The 20,515-nt window shown below is 39.7% G+C and overlaps 1 protein-coding gene across 1 annotated transcript in view; it reads left to right on the forward strand.

The window, feature by feature from the left end:
- The window catches only part of LOC107111663 (chromosome unknown open reading frame, human C9orf3), a 317,713-nt gene that overhangs the window by 166,850 nt on the left and 130,348 nt on the right, over nucleotides 1-20,515 (forward strand). The gene's annotated exons all lie outside the window — the stretch shown is intronic.

Genomic DNA, 20,515 nt, shown 5'->3' on the forward strand with positions numbered 1-20,515 from the left:
TTTAAATGATGTGGAATCATGATCTCAGCATAGAATCTCTACTTTATGTATTTTTTTCTTTTTGAAGAAACATTTGGTTCTCAGGACTCTGTTGGCTCAATAGCATTTGTACTTATTGTTTCAACTTGGGGAGTGGAGAATTTTAGAAAGGTTTTTGTAGAATCAGGCTAGCATCTCTTTATTCACCCTGTTTAAAAAGTTTCTGAATAATAAGCTTGGCTATTGTTGTTGTTTTTTTAAGCCTTCCCTCCTCCCAAATAGAAAATGTAGCAAAAAAGCTATGTTCCAGTTTGCACGATGAACAGACATTATTTATTTATGGGTACATGAATAGCTTCAAGGAATTCTGTAGTTGCAGGACAATCCATTGCTGCTTCTGTGCAACTTCTATAAAATAATGGTTTTGAATGAAATCAGTGGTTGGCAGATTGCTCACCTAAAATGAAGAAGGGTTTTGTGCAAGGATGTATGCATTGTTCTATGATTTTGTTCCTTGGTTTAGCACAGTTTCTTGTTCCAAAGAATAATATTGGTACATATGTGTTGAATTGTGTTGTATGCCTCCCTGTCCATGAATAGTTGGAAATCCTTGTATTTAAGGTGGCTTAATGTGAAATTGGTGGTACTAGTTGCTCCTCCTAGACACATTTATGGGGAAGTAGTTCATTACAATGTAACTTCCTTCCAAGTAAGTATACTTAGGGGAAGCAGTTTAAATCCAAGGGGTTTAAGTGTCGTGTGAATTAGTCTGTTGTTAGATACTGGTTCATAACTGTCTTGGTTTATGGGCTCAATAGCTACAAAGAAAATGCTTCTTAAACCATTTAATAGTAAATAATCAATATATAAATATTATCAGAACTACCGTAATTTTTTGTTGTTTTAGGGAAAGGTTCTTAGGATTTCTTTAAAAACTATTGTTTTGGAACAATTAAATAGGCAATATGTTACTTTGCAGTTTTTAACCATACTTTTAGAAAGTCTGATGAATCATTCTTGGTTCTGTAGCCAAATTCTTGCTAATAGTATGACTGCCAGCTTCTGGGTTGTATTGTCTTAGCATGGGCATTTCATAAAAGTCTGCAGGTAGTGGTAGAGGGAGATGGACAATGAGTGGTATAGTTTTAATCAATTGAGGGACTGATAATTTTACTTTAGTTTTAGTATTGTGATAAAACATACATGATGTGTTATTCATAGTCAGTTTGCTAACATTAAAATGTAGTCCACTAGAATATAATTGATTTAGCATGTATACTAAATGGTGTTCTATTTCCAAGGTGGGGGTTCAGTTTCATCAGCTGAAGCAGAGTATTACCTTAATGTGCATCATAATAAACTAGTTTGAGTCTTACAGTGTCACTCCACTTTTTGGACAATTAAGATTAATACCTGTTTTTGATAATATACTATAATTAATTTAGCAAATACTAATTGAATGCAACCAGCATTCCATCAAATTCTGGAGTCAACAGAAGTCACATGTGATAAGTCAGTATACTGTGGCTTTCTGTCTCTTCCTTGTCTCTGCTAGAAAATGAACTGGGAATGTCCAAATGCTTCAGTGACAACATTGGGCTTGCTAGTTTGCATTCACATTAGTTGCAATTTAAAGTTAACAGTTTTTAAATTGCAGTTTACTTACAGTGACTGTGATGTCTGCATTAACAGACCAGTTAGAAGGGAGAAGCATTTTGCACACCAATCTGGAGCAACATTGTGTAGGAATAGGTATCTTATTTTGGTATAAAGACCACATTACTTGCCATTTTGTTGCCTGAAAGCTGTAAATAGGAGGGATTTCATGAATGGAAAGGGACACAAAGGTTAAGCAATTTCTTTCCAAACAAATTTCCAGTATTTAATGTCATGAGGTGTTGTCCTGTTCACCAAGCATTAAAGAGCTATAAGTTGACCTTATAAATATGCATAATATCTGCTGTAAAGAGGGAGGAGCTATAGGTGAACAAGTTGGGATGGTAAGAAAGGAGATGGAAAAATAGACACTAGTATTAAACAAAATACAGCCGTGTTTAAGGTTGACTGAGCCCATTACAGATGTAGCTAAAATTATTTGGTGCATTTAATCAGTTGAAAGATGAGCTTCTTAGTCACGAAACTGGCCCTTTTGTCTTTAAAGAGGGACTACTGAACCCTTGAAGTAACTTTGAAGAGTCCTTTTATGTGCTCCCTGACTTAACTCTTCCATCATGAACAATTATTTTTACAATTATAACAACATAATCACATTTCCTTTACTGGATGAATGATTCTTGCCATTACTAACCTGTGTAAGACAGCATGAAATCAAAACAGTCATTGATGCATTTGAGTGTGAAGCCCCCCCCCCAGTTATCATACTTTAAACAATGCACTTGAAGATATCACTCATTGAGTATGGAATGGTGGGGAAAGTCTGAGGAGACTGCAGCCTTCTGTTAACTAGAGAAGCCAAGAGAAGGAAACAACAAAGATAAACTGCTGTAGATGATAGACTGGTTTTGGATACATTCATATAGATCTGCTAATTGTACTTCACTTGGTCATTTTTCTTCCTGTGCTCAAACAGTTGGTTTTGTATATCACATCTGCATAACTCATTGTTAATGTTCCTTCCACCAGTTTTCACTCAACCTTCATCTAAATCTAATCCAGCTTTCCTTATGATGTGTTCTGCATATAGATTGAGGAGAGAGGGGGATAAAATACACCTTTGTCTGACACCTTTGCCAATTGGAGACCATTTTGTTTCTCTATATTCTGTCATAACAGTGTCCTCTTGTGCAGAGTACAGGTTGCACATTAAAACAATCAGATGTTGTGGCACACCCATTTCCTTTAAAACCAATTGTAGCTATTCATTATCCATGCAGTCAAAAACTTTGCTGTAATCTATGTAACACAAGATGATTTTCTTCTTAAATTCTCTTGTATGCTTCAGTAACCAGCGTAAATTTGCAATATGTATTAGTGGCTAGTTATTGGATTATTATTTAAAAATATTAAAAGCTGTTTAGAAGGTCTAGTAAGAAAAGCTTACAGTGTCTGAATTACAAGTTCAGAATTGTGTTTGCATGCATGAAGTGTTTAATAAGGAATGGATTCTCGGGATTTGTAATACATTATGTTTCTGAATTCATTTGAGTATGCTTTTAAATGTCTCAATTCAGACAGAAGTCCAGTAACCCTTTAAGGACTAACACATCTATTCAGGTATGAGCTTTTGCGAGACAGAGCTCACTGAAGAAGACAGAGCTCACTGCAACTGAAGAAGAAGTGAGCTCTGTCTCACAAAAGCTCATAATGGAATAAATGTGTTAGTCTTTAAGGTGCCACTGAACTTTTGTTTTGTTTTGCTACAATAGACTAACATGGATACCCCTTGGAATTATCAGATCAAACAACATATCAAACTAGTGGTTTGTGCTTCTAAACATACAACAAGCTAACCAAGATTTAGATGCATACCTGATTTCATTTTTCTATCTCAGAGTTCAGCTTAAAATGTTTGTTCCTGTCTTCAAGGCACAGCAACCAACGAAGGCAGATTAATGGCAGTACCCCATGGGTTGTCTATTCACAAATTATGCCCAGTTATAATTAGCACAAACTATAGTTTACAAATTAATTTTTAAACCACGTGATTCAGTTTGCTGGGCAATTGCCATCTGTGGTTAATTCAGACATCACACCAAACCATAGGTAATCTCCTTTAACCATAATTTTGACATGTCTGAATACCAGTTTATCTGATATGTCTGTATCAGCTTATCTCTTGCTTTAAAAGTACTTTCCCAATGTTGCCATCTAAGCATTCTTAAGAAATCAAGTGTTATAGTCAGATTTTGTGCATATATTATTAATACCATAATCAGCAGGATATTTTGTTTACTATGATGGCATCTGGACATCTTTTTTACATTGTGTGTGTGTGTACTCGTGTGTGTGCTCACTTGCGAGCCTGGAAGTCATGATGACTTCTGGTGAAACCTAGTGGGGTTAGGATTTTTCATAGAGGTGGCTTTGATATTACCTGTCTCTGCGTCCCGACCCTGGTGTTCCTTGGAGGATACCCTTACAAGAACTTGCCAGGGTCTGCCCTGCTTAGCTTCCGAGATCTGATAAGATTGGGTTTATCTGGGCTATGCAGGTCAGGGCACCTTTGGGAGAACTATTGAAAGACATTTCATGACATTTATGTCTAGTTTTTTACACAAATCTGAGGTGGCCATTTCTAAATTAGGAAAATACAAAGCAGCACGGCTATGTGTTTGAAGTAGCCTAAAATGTACATCGAATTATATCATTTAATGGGTGTGCTTCATTGCCAGAGGCCATTTCCCTCCTGCACATTGAAAGATTAAGGCCACCTTAATGTAAAACACATTTGCTAAGGAGAGAAGGACAACAGACATGTTGTGCCTTTTATTTGAAGGAAAAATTGGCTACACTCACTGCTGCAGTAGAATTTATATCTGGTGGTTCTTCTCCTTGAAGGCCATTTTAACAAGTTATATTTTATGAAGCCATGGAAAACTGCTAATAATATGCACTATTGTGCCTTAATACTATTATATAATACTGTGCTTGTTTTTTTCAGGTATGGAAATAGCTGTTCTATTACAGACCGACATAACTAAATTAAATTAAACTAAATTAAAAGATTTGTACTCACACCTGTTAAGTATTTTGTGTAGCTGTGTTCTATTGTAACCACTTGGTATTTCAGCTGGAGTGATGAGAGTAAACTTCTATATTTGAATTTCTTATAAACTTCAAGACATGTGGACCAAATATAGCATCACCTCATAAGTTCTTCAAAAGCTAGCACTTTCTGACAGGCCAGTAGAAATGTTAGTGTTTAGGCTTTTAGGAGTAATATTGAATCAAATTCAGGAGAGCTGACAACAATGGAACATTATGGGTTGCACCTAGGTAGTGTATATATGTTGGCAAATCCTTGAGGAAGGAAAATTTAAAAATTAATGGGGCCTTCACTTTGGGCTTTAAAAAAATCTTATAGCCTTTCCATATCATGTACCTCTGAAAGTCAGTGTGCTGTCTCCAGTTTGGTGTAGTGGTTAAGTGTGCGGACTCTAATCTGGGAGAACCGGGTTTGATTCCCCACTCCTCCACTTGCATCTGCTGATGTGACCTTGGGTCAGTCACAAGCTCTGGCTCAGCTGTCCTTGAAAAAGAGCAGTTTGTGTCAGAGTTCTCTCAGCCTCACTTACCTCACAGGGTGTCTGTTGTGGGGAGGGGAAGGGAAAGGAGTTTGTAAGCCGCTCTGAGACTCTGAGAGAAGGGCGGGGTATAAATCCAATCTCTTCTCTTCTTCTTCATTGGGTTTCCTTGCCAGTCAGCTGGGATTAACACTTATTTTAGTAGGTGATGGTGGTCTAGGAACATAACCTTCCACCTTGGACTCAAAAGGTACAGTCTTATTTAACTTGAAATTGCTATGTGACAGGGCCATTCTTCCTGCATACTCCTTAGTAGTTGCTGTATGGAGGCAATTCCTTCACATTGTTGTGGGCAGGGAAATGAGTACAAACTGCACTGAAGTTCTCCCTACCTTCTAAAGGTCTTAAACCAGTGTTCAGGAGGGAAATTCTAGTATTTTTATGACATTGCTTTCAAAACAGAAGATAAACCTGTTTTATTTTTCCCTAGTCCATTGGCTTACAGGCTGTGGAGATATTTCCCTCATCCCAAATGGTTTATTTGGTGGGTTCATTTAAAACAGTTTAACTGTCCTACATAGTGTTTTCTTTGGGAGCAAAGGGAAAGGAGGAGCGGTCAACACATTTTGGGCTTCCAAGCTGTGTTTCATATCTTCTCCTTATTTTCAGCCTACAAATGTCCTGTGTTCTTCTAAAACAGAAAGTTGTGCAATCCCAATGACCTAGATGGAGTGTAGACAGTATTTTCATTTGGTTTTTTTTCTTGTTCACCACACATCAGGAATCTTCTTTAGAACTATTTTTAGATTTTTTAAAAGTCAAGCTTGATTTCCTCACGTAGCTGTTAAGTTGAAAAATATTTAGCTGAATATCTCTTTGGATGGTGTCATTTTCTCCCCCATCCCCCAGTTCAATCTAGTGAACTTGATTAATTAGTCAGATTTCTGTGTAAGCATTCTTTGTACCACAAAGACAGCTTTCCGAAAGATAAAAATGGTTTATAAATAAAGGCCCAAAGCAAGTACTGGCAAATTCTGTTTGCAGCTATGGAGCCTTAGCTAGAGGGCATTCTGTGGGGAATTTAGTTAAACATATCTGATAAAGTTGCAGAGCTGCAACTAAATATTTCTTTGCCTGGTCCTGAGCAAGACATGTTAGTGTTTGAGGCCAAAAATATCAAAGCTGTGCCTCTATGTGGTAAAAATATAATAATTCAGTACTCTGGTATTTGCTGTTCTATAATGGAGCCCATAATATGCCACTTGAGGTGGTTGCCTCAGTTTTCTTAATGGTAGGGATAGGCTTGAAAAAAATTTTGGGGGGGTAGGGGAAGCTTAGGGACCTCATAGATTAGTACATTCCAGAGAGTCATTTAAAATTGCAGAAATAAACATGTGATAGCATCTTTCCTGAACTGTATCATTTTGATTGCACTGCACTCTACAGACATAGAAAGCTAGTATTTTAAGTCTGTGCAGGGAGATTTATACACGAGAAGACCATTCAAACATGTGATCCTTTGAAGTCTAGATTCATGTTACCACGTGATTCCTTAGTACTTCATAGAGCCAGATGGTCTGACGATATCTCCAAGTGAAATGGTATACTGCCTTTGCTTTGTTTGCAGATTATGGCCATCTTTGATACCTGTTTCTATGAGTGTATCTTTGAAATCTATTAAGGAAGAATAGCAGCTTTCTCTACTTCTCAATGCTTATTCTAGCTGGGAAAGTTTTCCCTCTAGTTTGATCTGCTACTGAAAAGTCAATGTAAGTTTGCACTGTGATTGTGTGTGACTTGGATATAAAAAGCCATCACACCATATACATAGTTTTCAGGTTTGGATATCATTGGACATAACTTCAAAATGAAACAGTGTCCAGTGAAGAAGATTCATCAGTGCATCTCTGAATAATCAGTTACTTGAGTATAAGCCAGCTGATTGAGAGTTGTGAGGTTTAGTAGCTGTGAGTATTTTTATCTAAGGTATTTATGAAACTGAGGATTTGATCTATTTGGAGATAAATTATCAGCCATATCATTAATGCTAGGAGATGGGGCTAGAAAGCTGCTACAGAGAAGCATATTTGGCAAATGACTGGCACACCAGTTTTGAAATAACACAAGCAAGCGGTGAAATGGAAAGCAATACCCAGCAGAAACAACAGTTAATTAGAGCTACCAGTCTCTTTGTTCTTGGCTTTAAAAGACAGACTGTGAGGTGGGGGAGGAAAAAGTAAAGCTTTGGTTTGTTCATATGTCTGTATATACTCCTAGGAAGGCTTCTGCTCTTACCCTGGTTTTAAAAGTGCTTTGTTGTTGGCTTCCTGAAGTAAGTAGGGCATGAAAGCTACATGGCTTCAAGTTACAGGTGAGCATTGGTAACTTTATTATATTGTACTTCTTGTTGCTTATGCTGAGAGATGAGGAAAACCAGAGGTAAATAGAGGATGTGTGTAATGCTAAAGATATCCTTACAAGGCTACCCCTGATAGCCTGGAAGGTAATATAGTGAGTGAGGCTTTTTTCCAGTTCATTGACTTTATTACCATCTTGGCTTAGCTGAATCAATGGGAGTGGTCTGGGATGAGGCACCCAGCACTGTCTCTTTTTGAAAGCATAGGCAAAGGTTATACAGTAATCCTGCTGAGTATTTTGAAGGGTTTGAGCAAAAATTCTGATTTTCATATTAAATTAGGCATGATTATGAGGCAAAAATTGTATGAAGGTTTTGTACAACTTGTGACCGACAAAGCAAGCAACTGGGATACAAAACTGTCACATATGTTTTTGTGAGGGTGGGGCGGCAGACAGCTATCCAAAGTGCAGCCAGATTATAAAAAGCTTTGCTTATGGGATGTGTTAAAGGAGTTTTGCCAAGAAAATGTTTTCTGATATCATTTTAAACATTAAAAAATATTCCTTTTGATAATTGGAAATCAATACCATGCCCACCCAAACCTGCCAATACAATTTTAGGGGTTTCTTCTTAAATTATTTTGTGATTTAGACTAGGACTACTACATGAGGATGAAATGGGGGAAAAGTGGTTCGAAGTTGTGGCTCAACAGTACAGTAGCAAGTGTAGTTGTCTTGCTTTGAACGGTAGTATTTGGCAGTGTATTGTGTTTATGAGTGACTTGATGCAGTCTTCAAATCCTCACTCAGGAGTTCTACCAGGGCAATTAGTGCATGGCTAACTCTGGAGCAAGTAAGACTGTGTCTTTAGTGTTTAAAGATAAGAAACCTTTGGCTTTGTAGACCCTGTAGGGCAGGGGTGTCAAACATGTGGGCCATGGGCTGGATCAGGCCCCCAGAGGGCTTCTATCAGGCCCACAGTGGAACTAGCTGTCTCCTTCTTCTTCCAATTCTGCTGCTGTGTCATAGCTTGCTTTGCTAGACTCTCTCAGTCTCTCAGGAGAGATAGATAGGCAAGCTTCTGTTCCCTGCTCTGACTGAGGCTCCTCCCTTTCCTCCTCCCATGCAGAGGGAGAGGATGAGCCAGAGCTTGCTTCCTGGCCAGGCTGTCTCAATCGCACAGGAAAGAAAAGCAAGCCTTTCTTCTCCTCCGTTGGCTGGGGCTCCTCCCCAAAGGGAGGGAGGGAAGGAGGGAGAGCATGCTTTACTTGGCTGCCTCAATTGCACGGGAGAAATACAAACAACCTTTAAGACCAACAAAGTTTTATCCAAAGTATGAGCTTTTGTGTGGCTTGCTACAGCATGTGTGTTTTGTTGGGCTTGCTATGCTGTGGCTCTCCTGGGTACTACTGGGTTCCCTCCCCCTTTTTACTGTATTCATGCCCTCATGATCCAATCTTTCTCAGTAGGAAAGCCATGTCAACTATTTAGATGATCCACCTCACCATCCAGTGAGGTGATTAAGCTGAGAGTGTGTGTCCAGGCCAAGTTCACCAAGCACATTTCCTCTGGGGATTTTGAACTTAGACTTCCCGGATGGTCTGTTGATACTGACCACTGAGGAAGACTAGTTTTGTAGACAAACACATAGCCCTCAGTCTGTGCCATGGTGCCTTCTCATGTTCTTGACCAGCACACAAAGCAATTTATGTACAAAAACTCACATTGCCCAGCCATTTCATGTTTTCCCCTGGGTCCTAGGCTCAGAACTCTGAGTATGAGATTTCTGTAGTGAATATCAATAAATCAAAAGTAGGTTTGCGGCTTACAGATACACACTTGAACAGCATGCTCAAGATTGCAACAGTACAGACATTTTGATAGGATAATTCAGAGCAAGAGGTGTCAGTTTCAGACACTGTTAAATAAACAAAATATTGAAAGAGTGCTAATGTTTTACGCATGTTTTTATTTTAAGTAAAAGAAATCTTTAATTATGTTTGTGTCCTTTATAAAGTCTATATCTCCGCTACCTGGCATTACATTTTATGACACACATGGCCTGGCCCAGCAAGGTCTCATTTATGTCATATCTGGCCCTCATAACAAATAAGTTCGACACCCCTGTTGTAGGGTTTGGTTTTGCTGAATTGGTACATGTGTAACAATAATAGAAAATCCTGCTGATATGTCTTTAGGCCTTTATATCTCAAAAATCTCAATTTCATTCTCAAAAATATCTGACAGAAGGGTTCTTTTTCAGTGGTATTGCAATAAATATTGGAAAGGGAGCAATGACACTTACCTCTTTGCCTATCGAGATTCTGAAATGGAAGATTACTTTATCTTGGGCAAAAGTTCCAAGACCTACTCCCCAGAAATCCCACATAGTTGTTTGAACTCTGAAGCATAGAAATGAATAGATGTTTTATTTGCCAGCCTAAGTTGACATGATGACAACTTTCACTGTTATCTTTTTTCCCTGTGATAATTTGGTGCTGCAAAAAGGTTGAGGTGGACAAAGCTTTTCACATCCATTACTCCAGCTTCCTTCTTGTCCTACCTGCATCCTCTCTACTTAACAGTTGTAGCTAATTGGAATTCAAGAGCTTTCTAGTCTTACTTCTTGACATCTCTCTGTCTTCTGTGCATGAGACATTCTTTCCAGCCATGTCAGTCAAGTTAGTATTTCCTACATCTAATTCAGAATTATTTTGTACACCATTCTATCAGTAAGTTGTTGGCATAGGTGAGATAAAGGGGTTAGTCACTGTCACTGGACCATTTAGGCTTCTTTTTTCAGATCAACACTTCTACTACATTTTTACCTTTACTTTTTATTCTAACACCGCAAAACTTCTGCTGTTGAGTCTAGTTTATTGGAAATGTGTCCAACTTGTTTTATAAGGAATCCAGTTTCATAAAGTGTTCATAAAATGGTAAGTAATAAAAGAATGACCACAGCCTGTTTAATATTTGGTTATATGTGCAGCAAAAAAAGGGATTCAAAACAGAAAAGGAAAAACACAAATATTTTTATGTTGTCGAGTTTCAGGTTTATATCGGGACCACACAGCATACATCCAGACAAGAATAAAAGAACATGAAAGACACTGCAGACTTGGCCAACCTGAAAAATCAACAGTGGCTAAACATAGCCTAACTCAAACAGGACCCAGTATCTTATTTCAAGACACTGAAATCTTATTCCAAGACACATCCAATTGCCATGTCAGATTACACAGGGAAGCCATTGAAATTCATAAACATAAACACAATTTCAACTGGAAAGAAGAGAGTTTAAAAATAAATAGGGCATAGTTTCCTGTCCTGAAAAACACAAAATGCTCTACATCTTACAACACCACTACAGATAAGATTAGAATTTCAACAGCCCATCCATATGCAAAAGAACCTCCTCAGGAAAGCTCCTCCATTAGCATGTCACAGTCAGGGAAACTCCTACAAGATAATGACTCAGCCCTACCCCACATTCCTGAGTAGATATAAATTACCTGCCTACCATTTTTCTTCTCACATTGACACAGAGAGTACTCCATCTTTCTGTGTTACACCTCTGAGGATGCCAGTCACAGCTGCTGGCAAAACATCAGGTACTACAATGCCAAGACCACGGCCATACAGCCTGGAAAATCTACAACAACTAACAAATATTTTTGGCAAGTAAGGCTTTATAGATGTTTAAAAATCTTGCAGTAAGGAATCTGAAGGATGAGTAGACATATTCAATTTAAGTGGTGACCAGCGTATAGTAGATTTATTGAGTGCCGACGTGTATGCTATTCCTGTGTAATGAATAGCTTAATTAGAGATGGTGTTATCACATGTCACTGATCCACATGTTAACTGTTACAGCAGTTTCACTTTGTAGGGTCATGTGAATAATATTTTGTTTGCCTTTTGGCTATTCAAAATTGATTTATTACATTTGCATCCCAAATTTCACAGGAATATTTCTGAGGTGGTTAAGTCCTCGGCTTTACCATCTCAATATATGGAATTTATTCAAATATGAAAAATCATATACTTTTTAAGGTCATCCAAAGTTAAATTGTTGTTTGAACGATTTATTTCATTTTTAAAATTTACTTCTCGTATACTTCACTTTTTTACCCAATGGAGACCGAAATTGGCTTACAATGTTCTCCACCTTCTTCATTTTATCCTCACAACAACTCTGTGAGATAGGTTAAGCTGAGAGTGTATGACTGGCTTGAGGATGCTCAACATGGCCAATAATAAGAATCTAAACTATATCCTAAATTAATTTTGGTTCCACAGATAATGATGTAAATACATTTTATTGTATTTTTTCACTGCCCAGAATGGTTAAGAATAGTCCTTTTTAGCGTCTCCAGCAAAGCAGACGTGCCTGCAGCCTTAAGGCTGGGACCAACTGTACTGACATTTCAGTATAGAGAACAGTTTGTGTTCATGATCTCTGTCTATTGTATGACTGCAGATGAGACAGACTGACTGACTCCAGGAAGCTTGGTGGGGTGGGGGTGCATAGTGCCACATGCAGTTCTCTTTCTGAGAAATTAGGCCTGTTTCTTGTAAATAATTCCAGTTGAAATCAACGAGCTAAAATATTTTGGTAGTCTGCGTCTGAAAGTATGTGTAATCTCTACTTGCTATAGTTTCCACCTTTGAATGATAAATGCAGCAGCATCTCTCTGTCAATTACTGAGACAATCTGCTACAAATAGGAGCCAAATAATAATATAAGCGATTTTGAAAATTTACACTGTGTTTTGCCATTTGTTTAACACCTCTTGATATCATGACAGGGAGTAAAAAGAGGTCAGAAGTTTTTTAATATGATATAGCTGAGTATCCAGTAATAAGATTATCCTCCTAGTTGCATAAAAGCAAGACTGATGTTTCACAACTATTATGGAGAGGGGGGTTTGTCCATAAATATTTCCCCTTAATATTCAGTAGACTTTCCTTGCAGCAATCCATTATTCATTACTAACAATCTTTTCTCTAGAAAACTTCAGTAGACCAGGCGACTTATGCAGTCATTGACTATCAATAAAATATTTCCTTACAAATATACTTAGATGAGTCAGGGATTATTCTGAAGATCCAGAAAACATCACCGTAATACAACAATTTCATGTATGTATGAGTTTTATTTCCAAACAAATTTTGTGTAGTTCTTTTGTGTAGACCTAGGTTGTGTTTTTTGTTTGGCGCTTAATAATTATCTAGGATTAAATCACAAAACATTTTCTTGGGGTTTGCTTTACATAGCAAAGAATTCAGTGACTGCTGTATAGACAGCTTATACATGAATAAGAGTTTCCTAGTGTTCTAGCTATCCTTCCTTGCTGTACCTTAGAAAATTTCAGGTCACTGTGTTTCTCTGTAGGAATATGAACTCTGTCCACCACAAACTGCAAGTCTGTTAGGGCTTACTTTACCACTTAAACTGGAATAACTCCTAGTTGTGCCAAGGGTTACTGGCTATCTTTCATTCTCTTCAATGTCTGATTCACCCACTGAATGTGTAAACAAATCTTAAATTGACGTGAATGCAGGAATTTTTATGCCAGGATATCTGGTTGTGAATACATGCCTCTTAGAAGGCTGACAGTTTGACTATATGGGCAGAGTTAGGCAGCCATCTAGGGTAGGGAATATTCTCAATTCCTTTGGGGGCTACTTTTTCCCTTGCCTAGAGCATCAATAAAATAAAAATCCCTGCTTTAGAATTTGATGGAGAATTGATTATAGCTTTTGCTACATTGCCAGTTTAAAATTGCTGGAAAAGTTTCTGGAGACATTTAAAAGAAATTGAAAAGTAGTGGGCTGAACAAAACATCAAACTGCCATAGACTCTGAATTGAAGAGCTCAGCCCTTTTTTCTGTCTACATACTCTTAAATAGTTAGAGGGATAGTTTTAGCCTGAAACCAGCCGGCACTGGAGGAATAATAGCGTGCAGTGATATTACTTTTAAAGGTTATATGTGACTAATAGAGCTACTGAAAAACATTACTATTGACTTATGTCTGTTGCAGTATTTTAAGAGCCCGTTGGCAGACCTATGAAGTAGCAGCAATAGCAACAAAGAAATATTATTTCTCTGCGACCATTACATCATGTAACTCAGGGGTGGCCACACTTGCTTAACGTAACAGCCACACAGAATAAACGTCAGATGTTTGAGAGCCGCAAGACATGAACAAATATTGCACAAACGTTTTTATTGGAAAATATGCAAATTTCCTTTTATTTACATTCAGTTAGACTGTGTGAAAGAGCTGCATGCAGCTCCTGAGATGCAGCTTGGCCACCCCTGACCTAACTTGTGGCCATCCCAATTGTTTCAAGTATTTCAACATTTCTGGTTTCCTTCATCTGAGCCTTTATTGTCTCAGGAACAGTCAGTTAGCTGTGATGCCTTTGCAAAACTTATTGCTGATAAAAAAACACAAATGCACTCTGATCTGGATGCTGTCTGTAATATAGGCCACAAAGAAATTAACTGTGTGTGGCATCAATGCCAATTTCAAAAATCAATAGACAATAATTATTAATAATTCATTTATAGGCAAATAAATAAACCATTTATACAATTTCCAAATCCTAAGCAAATTATTCATACAATACACAATTCATAATCAGGGCATAAATGATTTAACATAAGTCCTGTAAAAACTCACAAAGTCCAAAATACTCCAAAGTGCTCAGTCCCTTCAAATGAGCAATATGCTTCACAGTGTGAGGGGGGGGAATTATCTTCCAGAAGACAGCTGAAACCAAACACAGACAAGATGGAAGTGATGCAGGTTGTAGAGGTAGAGGTCTTGAAAGACATTTTATTTTCTATTTCAGGGTTTAGCTGACGTTTCCTTACTCTGTTACAAGTTGTTCATTTATACTGGACCTAGCATTGGTGTTAGAGAAACAAGCTGCAAAAAACCCAAAAAACCTTTCTTCAAACGCAGTCTAACCCAGAGGATGGCCCCCTACCTAATCTAACCCAGAAGATGGCCCCCTTAATCCACCCTTTTTTCAAACGCAGTCTAACCCAGAAGATGGCCCCCTTAATCCAGAAGTTGGCCCCAGAAGATGGCCCCCTACTACATTTATATGTCTCCTCTTGAAGTCAACTTGGAGATTCCAGCTGGTGCAGAACACAGCAGCTCGGTTATTGTTGGCAGCTATGTAGAATATGCATGTTACTCCCATTCTGCAATCACTCCATTAGCTGCCCATCAGTTATTAGGTTCAATTCAAGGTATTGACTTAGTGGCCTTGGTCCTTTGTATCTGCAGGACTGCTTCTATCCCTATGCTGTGCTGTGCCAGCTTCGCTCATCAAATCAGGATCTCCTTCAGGTACCTCCCTGCAAATGGGCAAAATCAACAACTGCCTGTACCTGTGTATTCTCTGTTGAGAATACTCTGTGCATCCACCTTATGGAATGGCCTCCCTGATGAGGTCAAGAACACTCACACCCTCCTGGCTTTCCACAAACCATGTAAAACTTAATTATTCAGGAGAGATTTTTTTACACAGGTACCTACAGGCTGTACTTTAATTAAAGGTTTCATAAAGATTTATTTCATAAAGGAGCTGCGGTGGCTCAAGTGGTTAAGACACTGAATTGCAGGCTGTGGAAGGTCGGTAGTTCAGTAGTTCAAGACCCGGGTTGCCGCATGACGGAGTGAGCTCCCGTCTCTAGTTCCAGCTCCTGCCAACCTAGCAGTTGGTAAAGTTGGTAAAAGGATAGGGATTGTGGACTATATTGCTTGTGTATATTATGTACTACCTGTTGATGTAAGTATGATCCTGTGTCATTTAACGTGACATGCTAATGGTTATTCTTTGTTTCAGCTCCATTTTCAGATTTCTCCAATCCAGACCTTATTGTTTGTCCCATCCTGTAGATTATATTTGACCTACACTGTGTAATCTGCCTTGAGTCTCAGTGATAAAGGTGGACTATAAATAAATAAATGAGAGATTGTGGTTCAGAGATCTCTTAAAGTGGTATTTTGCTACTAAAATAACTGCAGCTGCAGCTGTGCAAATGGCTCTTGAACTAGTTCAATTAAAAGTACTGGACACTCAGTGAAAGCATCAAATTTTCATTGTTATTGATGTTATCCACATAATTACCAGTTTACTTTTTTTGTAATCTACCTTTCTTGCTGAAACTCAATATGGACTACAGTATGGACTCATCTATATATAGGGTTGCCAAGTCACTTACCGCTAATAGCGGGAGAGAGTTGGTCCCTGCCGTGCCACGATCATGTCACCCAGAAGTGACGTCACCACGTTGGGCATGTCGCTGGCTGCTGCTCTAGCAAGCAGCCTGGAAACTATGTTACCATTGGGGGTGGAGTTCCCCCCGCCGGCCTTTTCTGGACCGGTGTATTGGGGACCCTTCTAGCGGGGGAACCTCCACCCTCCTGGGGGACTTGGCAGCCCTATCTATGTTTCTTGTTTTGAGGTTTTACTATCTATAACTTGTTTTAAGGTTTTACTGTCTATACGTAAATAACCCGTTTATTGTTTGATAAGTACGTGGATCTGATTTGAATCCCTTAATGCTACATATTCATAGAAGGTTGCTATTGAATTTCATTTTAAAAGTGGAAAATGAATCAGTATTGTAAGATGAATTCTATAACACACACAGTCCAATAAAACACAGAGTTTCTGTTCAGGTATAATGTTATCCTTACCTGGATGGCCCAGGTAAGCCTGTCTCATCAGATCTCAGAAGGTAAGCAGGATCAGCCTTGGTTAGTTCTTGGATGGAAGGCTACCAAGGAAGTCCAAGGTTGCTACATAGAGGCAAGCAATGGCAAACCACCTCTGAATCTCTCTTGCCTTGAAAACCCTACTGGGTCACCATCAGTTGGTTGCAACTTGAAGACACTTTATACACACACATAATTTTATCCTGCTTCAGCAAAAAGTTGGTTCCCAAAGCAGATCACAGCATTTAAATCCAACACAAATAACAATGTATAAGCAATGAAAATTTCTAAGGGAATGAGCATTCCCATATCCAAGCTGATCCCAGGCACAATATATGGATGCCTGGCAGTCTTTTTCCTCTAACATCCTTAGCTTTAGCAATGACAGTTGATGCTGTAGAAGAAAGTTTTTTTGGATTGGGTTCTTCAAGCATTCAACAGCATGTAAACTTCAAATCAGTATTAGGTAAGTTGTTATGTGGTGCCTCAGCCTTGGTTTGTGTCCGTAAGTTCCAGCCATGTTTTTGTGAATTCAGCGTCCTGCTCCTTTCAAGACTCACAAATGAAGGCCTTGAGATAGGTGAGGGGGTTGGATCTTACTATCAGACAATCCATTTGTACCTCTTCTTGTGCAAGCCCACTAAACGAGTCTCTGGTACTCTTGCATGTTTCCCATTGATTTCTTTCAGTGGATCTTCTACCAAGTGATATACCTTGTGGAGTGTGCTGCGTATAGTTATGAGAAAAGTTGATAGGATAGATTTGTAAGAAAAATGTGCTTGCTTGTGACTTTGGATTTTGATAAGCTGTGTTCTTCAGGAATATTGTGGTATCAGTTTTGTCTGAAACCTGACCAGGAGCTTTTATTTACTACACAATTGCTCCCTCTTTGTGTATGTAAAACACAGCATTTCAAATACCAGAGTTAGTTTCCAGTAATGGTATTGTCGTTGCAAGTAGCACTATGGCATTATTGCTATGTAACAGAATTTATACATTTCTTTCCTGAGAATACAAGTAAAGGCTAGTTAAGTTAGTTAGTTAGTTTAGAAGTCTTGTTTATATAGGAACCATGTTTAGGTTTTGTTAAGCATAATGATTTCGAAATCAACAAGATTGTCTATATTTTAAATCTTGCTAGGTATGGTACAGCAGTCATTAGGAATGGAACTTTTTAAAACATGAAGAAAAGATTCTCATTACTTCAGCAATTGAACCATGAAGACTTAATTTTGCAATAAAATGATTATATACCCATATTTATGGAGAAAACACCTGTAATTATGTGGTGGTTTTTCTTCCATAATGGAACCATAATTTTGTCATCTATAGTGCTGATCCTTTATACAGGAAAATAAATAAATTTATTTAAAAATATCTGAGGATGCACATGTTTTACCTGAAATATAGCATTAAGTTTTTACTTGAAACTTCATTTTTGGACGGAGCACAGTTCTCATAAAACAGGTATACATTAAGTATATGTAAACTGTTTTAGTGTGCTAGCTCTACAAAACAACAAGAGGGAGAAGGCCAATTGCACAGAAAGGAGGAGCTTAGAAATATCTTGTGCAAACTCTCCTCCACGTTTAATCACTAATTATTCTAGTGTTTGGGGGGAGTTATTGATGGGGGAAGACTCATTCTTCTAAGATGTTGGGGAGGCAGTTTTACATCTGCAAGCATACCACTTCTTGATTACAGGTAGGATCAGGTTGCTACGATATGAAAGGAAATGGCTTCCTAGTTTCTCAGTTCAGTCTTGCCTGGGCTAGCAAAGCTTGGTTAATACTCATAGTTCAGCTCCCTAACATTAAAAATGCCTTTTTTAGTTCCAAGGCCTTGTTCCAAGGGGCCTTTAGTTCAGCCCCTTTCTGACTGGCCCTGGGTGAGATCCCTCCCTCATCGGGCTGGTTGCGCATAGTCAGGGCACCAGCAGCAGCCCCAGCGCTCAGTCTCCAATGGGACATTTCCCACCCTCTCCCAGCTCCTCCTCCTCCGGGCAGGTAAGCTGCAGTGCTGGGCCATGCCTTCTCCTCTTCCTGACCAGATGGTCAGGGCAGCCAGCAGGGCTTCCAGGCCGGCCCCAATACAAGCCCATCTCTGCTGCTCCGTGCTGCCGAGTCGGTTGATGAGGCCACGGAGGAAGGCGAGAGGCCTGCGGGGCTGCTGGCTGGCAGGTAGGAAAAGGGCGGCAGCAGCAAGTCCTCCGGGCAGCACAGAGAGTCAGGGGGCCTTAGCAGGAAGTCGAAGGGCTGGGGCCTGGGAGGCCCCACTGTAGCTACGAGCCTGGCCTGAAGCCAGTGTCATGCGGCAATCACAGAGAGGCATTAAAAATATTTCTAGTGCAGTTCTCCACTGCAGCCACTAGGGGCACAGTGAAGGCAAAGCATAGTAAACCACATTATTTCTGACTCTGGTGGCCAGGCCCTTCTGCAATGTTTTCTACAAAGCTGATGGAAACCCTTGCTTCTCAGATCCTGCTAAACCTGTCAGCCAAGCCAGCATTCTACGTGACCTCCATTGCATCCACAAGCTCTAGCCCAATGATTTAGAATAATTAGATCACTAAACTCCCTTTCACAGGGAAACCAAAAAAGACAGTAAGGCCCCGGTCACACGGGCCAGATAATGTGGGGGTGAGGCATGGCTGTTTGCCCCGGGGCAAAATAAAGCACGCTAGCCCAATCACACGGTCTCCCGAGTCTTCGCGTTGTGGCAGGAAGCTCGCGATCACACGGCAATGCTGGAGCTGGCAAAGAAGCCGTGTGGCAAGTGTTCCGTGGTTGTGCACATGCGCAGTTCCCCGGAGCAGCACTGCTTCCAGTTTAGTGTTTGTGCGCATGCACTTAGGAAAACCATCTGGTTTGTGACGGGACTCGGACGGGCGCCAGAAGCCATGGGATACTAGCGCTCCCGCGATCAGATGCCCGCCCCGCCGCACGTTTTCCGGATACTACTGCACTTTCTGAGGTATTTTTTAACTGCACATCTTGGGCGGGATGCCACGGGTTGGCTACGAGTGTGCTACGCTTCCCAGATGTTGTGGTGTGATCACACACCGAAAATCCACCTACCATTCGTGCCTTTAGCGTGGCAAATCCTCCATGTGAACAGGGCCTAAATTGGCAATCAATTGTGAGGCTTTTGCAACGAAGATGGTGAGGGGTCTGGCAACCAAGTCCTTTGAGGAAAGGTTGAAGGAGCTGGGTATGTTTAGCCTGGAGGGGAGATGACTGAGGGGTGGTATGATAATCCTCTTCAAGTACTTGAAAGGCTGTCATCTAGAGGATGGTGTGGAGTTGTTTTCTGCTGCCCCAGAAGGTCAGACCAGAACCAACTGGTTGAAATTAAATCAGAAGAGTTTTCGGCTAAACATTAGGAAGAACTTCCTGACAGAGTGGTTCCTCAGTGGGATAGGCTTATTTGAAAGGTGGTGGCCTCTCCTTCTTTGAAGGTTTTTAAACAGAGGCTAGATGGCCATCTGACAGCAATGCTGATTCTGTGAACTTCGGCAGATCATGAGAGGGAGGGCAGGAAGGGTTGCCTCAGTGCTTAGATTTTGTGGCCCTTTCTTACATGCCCAGGGAAATGCTGATCACCACTTTGGGGTCAGGAAGCAATTTTCTCTGGGCCAGTTTGGCCGGGAATCTGGAGGGGTTGTTGGGTTTTTGCCCTCTTCTGGGCATGGAGGAGTGTCCCTGGGGTTGTGTGTGGGGGAGGTGTTTGTGAATTTCCTGCATTGTGCAGGGGTTTGGACTAGATGATCATGGAGGTGCCTTCTAAATCTATGATTTATTGTGACCCTGTAGTGTCCAGAAGATGTTCAGAGGTAGTTTGCTATTGCCTACCTCTGTATAGCAACCCTAGGCTTCGTTGGTGGTCTCCCATCCAAATACTAACTAGGCCAACCCTGGTAGCTATACCATTTTAGAGTATAAGTGGAGGCTAACATACTTAAATATTCCTCTTTTCCTTTTACATTCAAAAGCAAATATTCTAGCCTAGTCTCCTTGGTTATGTTGTAGCTTTCTATGTTTTATTTATTTCCCTGCCGGCAGGGCTCAGGCGGCTTACATCAGAAGACAAATACAATAAATAATGAAAATTAAGAACAACATTAAAATTACTTAAAAACATCAACACATATGCAGGGAACAGAGCATTATCTGTCAAATGCACCCTCACTTGTAATCTTTGACTATGAGAACAGTACAGCAATTCCTTC

This window comes from Gekko japonicus, unplaced genomic scaffold (genome assembly GCF_001447785.1).
Source record: "Gekko japonicus isolate JY-2015 unplaced genomic scaffold, Gekko_japonicus_V1.1 scaffold355, whole genome shotgun sequence".
NCBI classification, from domain to species: Eukaryota; Metazoa; Chordata; class Lepidosauria; order Squamata; family Gekkonidae; genus Gekko; species Gekko japonicus.